Below are 7,600 nucleotides of genomic sequence, written 5' to 3' on the forward strand. Positions count from 1 at the left end.
TTCACTTATGATTTGGACTAATCCAAATTTGGACAATTTGGATGTTCCTTCTAAATGTAGCTGTTCATTGGACCAGTAGCAACATGGATTTCTTAGAGTTGCACTCCAAATGTCTTTTCCTACAAGCAATGACTTCTATCTCAATCATTGAGAAATTGCAATAATTATTTTATTTTGTTACTCTTTTTTTTTTTTTTTTCTATTGATATCATTGTAAAGTCTGTACTGTAACCTAAGACAATAGTCTGCTATGTACAGGGCTGCTTGCATAAGCATGCATGTTGAGAAGTAGAGCCAAGATGTCAGAGAAAACATAGGTTCTTACTTAAATTTATGAATTAAATCATGCTATACTTAGGCTATTTGAAGTGGGAATAATTTAATTAGGAAGAAAATATGAATTAGGGGGATATTTAATAAGAATTATTCATCAAACCCTTCCAAAACCTCTTAAATAATGCCCCAAATAAATTCTAGTTTACCTTAAATTAAAACAAAAATATGGAGCGAAATGATTTTGCTGCTCAAGACAATTTAAAAGGCAGGAAAGGGTTTTTGCAACAGGGAGAATAGAGTGTAATATAGTTCAGGCCTTTCCAGGAAAGTTCGGACCCAGCAAACCATGTGCAAGCCTTAAAAGCCATTGAATCAGGGCAGCGGGGCAATTTCCAGTTTTTTAATACAGATGATATGAGCTCAGACCACTGGTCAGGAAATTACAAGGTCCCTTTGCTGGAACTGGGAGAAGGACTCTGTTTTACTGCCCACACCTAGATCTAATCTCATAGTGATAAGGGTCAGTAGCACACTAGAACCACAGGGGAATAGGGACCCTCCTTATAATTCCAGGATGAAATAGAGTGCTTTTGGTCTCTCACAGATCAATATACAGTATAAGAGAGTAGTAAACACATCTCATACCATTTTGGAAACATTGAAAATTTATTGACCCTCAGAATCACCTCTGAATATTTGCACCAAAAAACCTGAAGCTTGGGACTGGGTCCACTCCACTTGCGAAGCAGAGCTTTACTTTAACAATGAGTTAAAATGTTTAGAAATAGGCTGGAAAATGAAGAAATAACATTTAAAAATTCTGACTATATAAATTTACTATGATAACTAGGGACGATCAAAACACACATGCAGAAGAAGGTAACAAAGTCAAAATTCCTGCATCCAAAACCTCAAAGAAAAACATAGGGGCAGCTAGGTGGTACAGTGGATAGAGCACCAGCCCTGAAGTCAGAAGGACTGGAGTTCAAATCTGATCTAAGATGATTAACACTTTCTAGTTGTATGAGCCTGGGCAAGTCACTTAACCCCAAATGCATTAACATAAACCAACAAACGAATACATATATATATATATATATATATATATATATATATATATATATATATATAGATAGATAGATAGATAGATATAGATAGATATAGATATAGATATAGATATAGATAGATATAGATATAGATATAGATAGATAGATAGATATAGATATAGATATAGATATAGATATATGTATACATATATATATATATATCACCCTCAAGACAAGGAAAAGCACAAAATGATTTTTAAAATCCTTGTAATAGAGGTAGAGGGATGCAAGAAAATTATAAAGAGTCAAAAACTTGATTAAAATATCAAAGAAAACAATACTTTAAAAAAACAGAATAGGTCAAATTGTAAAAGAAGCACAAAAATCTAGTGAAGAGCAGAATTCCTTGAAAAGAAGAATTAGCCAAATGGAAAAAATATATATAAAAACTCACTGAAGAGATGAGCTCATTAAAAATCAGGAATTGCCAAATAAAAAGTGCAGTACAAGAGCTCACTGAAATAAAGAAATAATCACTTAAAAAAATCTGAATTGAACAAGTGGAAGCTAATGATTTCAAGAGTCATTATCTAAAAATAATAAAACAAAATAGAAAAAAAAGTATTGCTTGGTCAGATCCAACAATTTGTACTAAATAATATATGGAGAATATTTCTTATATAACTAGATATTAATTTACAGTTACACTTGATCATATTTATCACACATCCAGCCTCATTCCAGATAAATTGGTCTATTTCAATACATCAATAAAACAGATTTTAAAAAATAGGTGGTAGGCTTGAACAGTAATTCCAAAAGTTGTTTACTCCTCCATTTTCCACTTTTAAAAAATCATGGATAATTTTTTTTCTTTCATAAAGCAGTTATTTCAGTATATATTTCATCTACTTTATCCCGAAGTGAAATTTGCAAAAATAAAAGCAACCAATACATATACTGTTTTTGATATACATGTGCCATATATGTCCTTCACTCTTCTTTTTGAGATATTTGGAGTATATTCCTAACAATCTGATATGTGGATTAAAGATTGTGGGGTTTATTCACCTTTTGGCAAGATGATGTAGTGAAAAAAATCAATTTCCAGAAGTTAGACCATAAACACTTTAATATGTGCTTTCTTTTAATACCATATACAACAGTGATTTCCCAGCTTTTGTTATTTTGACCAATTTGCTGGCTATTAACTAAAACAAAAATGCTTTTAATTTGCAATTTTCAAAGAAGAGTTTGAATAACATGTAGGCCTCTGTTAGCATTAATGAGATAAAATTATAGCTAAGTTAACTGTTTTTAAAGACATTATTCCTTTAGATATATAAATGTTAATGTATTTATTAATAATTTAGTAGCATTAATATCCCACATAAATGCCTGCACACATTTTATTTTCTTTTCCTTTTTCAAGGAAACTTACTATGTTTTGTATTGTTTTTTCCTTCTTGTTTTGGTATCTATAAACATAATTGATTTTCTTTGTAAACCCATGTTATTACTTACAATGGTATTTACAATTTACAATATCATCTTACAATTATCATGTGATCAAAAGGGAAATTATTGTAGGTACACTTAGAACTACAATTGATGAGATGTTTAATTAGTATTTTTTTTAAATGGAATTAAGGGAAAACCTAATTGCTACTTTTTGTTTAAATTCTGGTTTCCTTATGGCTCTTCTCATATCAGTACATATCTAATGGGTCAAGATCGGCGGGTATATTCCATTGGGTCAACTATGCAAGTACACTATTTAATGTGGGTACTACAGGCAGCATTTTATTAATAGAGAGCTTCAGGAATTCATTATTCATATCACAATCTTAAATGTCTGCTTTTGCTTCTGCAAATCTAATTCAAGTAAACAATTTGTCAACAGATAAGAAAGGAAAACGTGCTCTTACAACTCTGATGAATTATCAGAATCCCTTTTCCCATGTGAGTTTTAGATGTGAAACAGTGAATTTATTCCAGATGATATGATTCTGTACAAAAGGAGATTTGTAGAGTATATTCATCTCACCCAATCTTTGTCACACATTTTATTTCCAACATAATTATGCCCAATTATCCCAAGTTGGTTAAATATTTTATCTTCTCTTTCTCCTGCTCTTCCTTCTTCAGATTCTTCATTTTCTCCTGTTTACTCTCTTCCTGTTAAGATCATTCTTTAAGAAGGACAAAGCCACTTCTCAAAATTCTGCTGCTGTCCTCAAGAAATGTCACTTGGTTGGCAAGACTCCCGAAAACCAGCACAGCTTGATCCCCATGAAAATCCCTATACACAGCTAGACCTGACATTAGGAAGTGCTTTCCATGACAGGCATGAATTTGGATGAAGTCCATTGTAGACTTAAGCATCATATATTTTAAAATATACTGATACACTGTAGGGAATTCAAATTATAATATTTGTATATGAGTCAGATTCCTTTTCTTTAATAATCATTTCTTAGATGAATTTTCTTAAAGAGCATCCTTACATTTCACTATTTAGTGGGAGTTTTGAAATACTATTTACTAAAATTAATTTTAAAAATGTATTCTGAATTTAGAGGTGAAGATTATTCAGTAAGTTAATAAAAAAAAATTATTGTGTATTATGTTGCAAGTGCTTTCCTAAGTGCTGAGGATATATTTGAAAAATAGTACTTGCCCTCAAGGAGCTCACAGCCTAATTAGGTTTAATCCATTTTAATAACAGAATAAAAAGTTCATTTGATGATAATTTCTTGCAGGAAAAAAGACCTCACATTTGTATGAAATTTTAAGATTCATAGGCTCTTAGGAAGTGACTTGTCTATGGTCATACACTAGTTAATTGTCTCAGTATTTGAATAGATTAGTGATTTCTTAGGCTTGATACACTAGAGGATAGAGAAAATAATGAGGAAGATGGAAGAAATGAAAAAAAAATAGAACTTCTGGGATAAAAGGCAATGATGTTGGAATTAACAAAATTCTGCTACTGACTCAGAGAAATTTGGCCTCTTGAGACTAATATAAAATTAACTTTATTTTGATAGGGACCATATCATCACTAAGTTACATTAATGTCATGTATTATAAGATAATTTTAGCTTTCTTGTTTACATTTCATTTCCCTGAAGTATTTTCACAATACTATCTACCCTTCTCTTATCAAATACCATTGGGCATTCTTTCTTGCTATCATTGTACTTTAAAATCTCTCATCTCCTGAGGAATGTCCTTTATGTCATTCAATCTCTCATTTAAAGTTAAAAATAAGATTGTCTTCTTTGTCTACTCAGATGATTAATCTCTCTATGACTCATAAATCGTGATTTTGGACTATATAATTTTTAAACTGTCTTGCAATCCTGTAAATTGGAGATGTATTTCAAAGATTGCCTTATTACATATAATTTATGGATAATTCCTATTGCAATCAATAAGATTAATTATTATTCCTATGTAGACTACATAATTTTGAATTATCTCAAACATAGTTTAATCAAGCCAATTATATCAATACTATTTGTCCCATTTAAAAGACAATTTTGATTATTTGGACCTGTTTGACTTTTTGTATTTAGTAACTTAATATTTTGTGAATTAAATAGTCATCATGACAAAAGTGATATTTTTGTGTGGATTAATTATTTTCAAGAAAAATTGGGCATTGTGAAAAACGTAGATGAATATGTAATGCTCTGTAATTTAATATTTTAGGCAAGCATTACAAATACATGGATTCTCAAGACCAGTACAGTGTTTTGTATCTTTATGGTTGCTGAATGAATGAGATAATTTAGTATTCTCCTCTACTATCCTTGCCTCAATACTGTCCGTTGTGTTCCTCCCATAACACTAAATCAGTTGTGAGCATTTTTAAGTCTACAAACTTTGCTTCCTGAGCAACTAGAAGCTCTGATTTATAGTAGTGGGTAAAAGAGAAAGAAAGAGAGGGAGAGAAAGAGCATAATGAAGGAGTTGAAGGGTTGTTGACTCTAGATTTAGAAAAGACCAAGTGCAGATCTTAACAAGCTATAAATCATCTTTATAAAATTCCAGCCATATTTAACTTTGTATAATAGAGTGCAAACATTAAAATTCCAGATTTTCACTATTGGTTGTGCTGCCTGGTGGTGCACTAGGGATACTAGAAAAATAAGTGAGGTGAATAAATAGAAAAGCATCAGTGAAGGAAATTTGTTAATTTGTTTAAGGAGGAAAGAGTTTGGGACAGCAAAATTTACCAGGCCCAACTACTTTTCTGATCAGCATTTTTATTTTATTTTTTCATTTCACTCTTTTTATGTGTTTTCTACTTTGCTTTTTCATTTTTTTCCATTTTATTAATTATGTTTTTGCCCAGAACTCAAGCAATATATTAACTTTAGTTTCCCCGGTAGCAAGGATTATAGGTATACACTACCTTGCTAGATAAGACTACTACTTTTAGAGTCACCAACTGACATTTTATTCTTTTCTAAACCTCTGGACATACACAAAAAATAAATTTCTAAATTGTAATACAATTTTGAATCTGAAACACAAAATTTGTGAATTGCAGCTGGAGAAGACAATAGATGGGATAATTTTAACACTCTCTTGTGAATTCTTTGGAGCTTCTAAATTGGATTTGGCACAGAGATAGAAAGGATTGTTTTTTTTTTTTTTTTTTTTTTTTTTACTTTTACAAAAACCTTGCATATTACAGATCTAAGTATATAATATATACATATATACATATATATGTATACATATACATATATGCATATATATACACATATATATGTATATATATACATATATATGTGTATATACACACACACACACACACACACACACACACACAAATACATGCCTGGAACTCAGAGTTTCTGAGTAATCTCGAATTCTTCCCTCCAAGTGTTCCCTGTATCTCACCTGAAACAACTGGCTTAGATAGAGTGATCATAGACCTTTTTTTGCAATAGTCAACTGATCTATATGCCATGAGCTTTACAAATCTTTAGATGATTAAACAAAAGTGTTTGAGAGGAAATCAATTATGGTCTTATGAGTAAAAATGAAAAAAAAAAAGAGGATGGTTATTTATCCTCATAAGACATAATTGAGACATAATAAGCAATCTTCAAATATGCAAAGTCAAGCCTTTTCTTCTTGTCTTTTTTTTTTTTCTTTTCCCTCCTAGTGGTAGTATATCACTGTTTACTATTTGCAGGTTAGACAGAATTATGGAAACTACAGGAATGGATTTATAACTGAAATTTAAAAAATACTCCTGGATGGACACTTTGATTCATTGAGTTAATAATAGTAACTTATACAAATATAACACTCTAAGGCTTGCTTGCAAAGGACTTTACTTATGATAGTTTTGTGATAGAGGTAATTCACTTATTATTAGTGCCATATGACAAGGAAGGAAACTAAAACTCAATGAATTTAAATGGCTTATCTGTATTTGAAATAAAACTAAACCAAGGTCTTCTCATTTCAATTGCAATACTTTTTCCATTAAAATTTTCTGCCTTATGTTTTAGCAAATTATTCTAGGTTATAGGATTCCCATTAAAGAGCATGGAAACTTAGATTTTGTCAGTTGGAAGGGAATTTAGAGGCCATCCAATCCAGGTCATCTTTTTTTACCTCCACTTTCCAACTCTATCTCCTCTACCCCCACATTGTCTTTATAATTGAAGAAATTTAAATCCTTAAAGGTAGTTATTTGTACTCAGTCATATTTGTACTAAATTTAAATCCTTTCTATTCAAAGGTATCCTGGGTATTTAAAAGTAGCCATATCTGAGTCCAAATCCTGCCCCTGATATTTATGAATTATATAAACATGAAAAGGTCACTTAATCTCTATGAACTTTAAAGCTTTTTCTCAACAAAATGGCAAGAGTAATTAACAATAATAGTAATCTCACAGTTTTGTTGTTTTGAGTACCAAATTACATCATGTATGTGAAGTGTTTTACAAACCAAATATCATCCATTACTATGTAATCTGTTCAAGTTTCCTATTAGCTTTATGTAATTATAGATAATTTTTTTCTATTGAAATATAATGCATTCTAATGAAATAAAATTTTGAATTAGGACATGGTTATGCCCTGTCATGCTAAAATATCTTCACTTAAAATAAATTCAACACATAAAGAACATCCTCAGGTCATAGATTAGTGGGGAGTAATAATTTATAGTCAAGTAGTTTAAGTTATTATGCCTTCTAAAAGGAACTTATTCTCCACACATACTTTGGTACTAGAAGTATATGA

Source organism: Sminthopsis crassicaudata, chromosome 6, assembly GCF_048593235.1.
Source record: "Sminthopsis crassicaudata isolate SCR6 chromosome 6, ASM4859323v1, whole genome shotgun sequence".
NCBI classification, from domain to species: domain Eukaryota; kingdom Metazoa; phylum Chordata; class Mammalia; order Dasyuromorphia; family Dasyuridae; genus Sminthopsis; species Sminthopsis crassicaudata.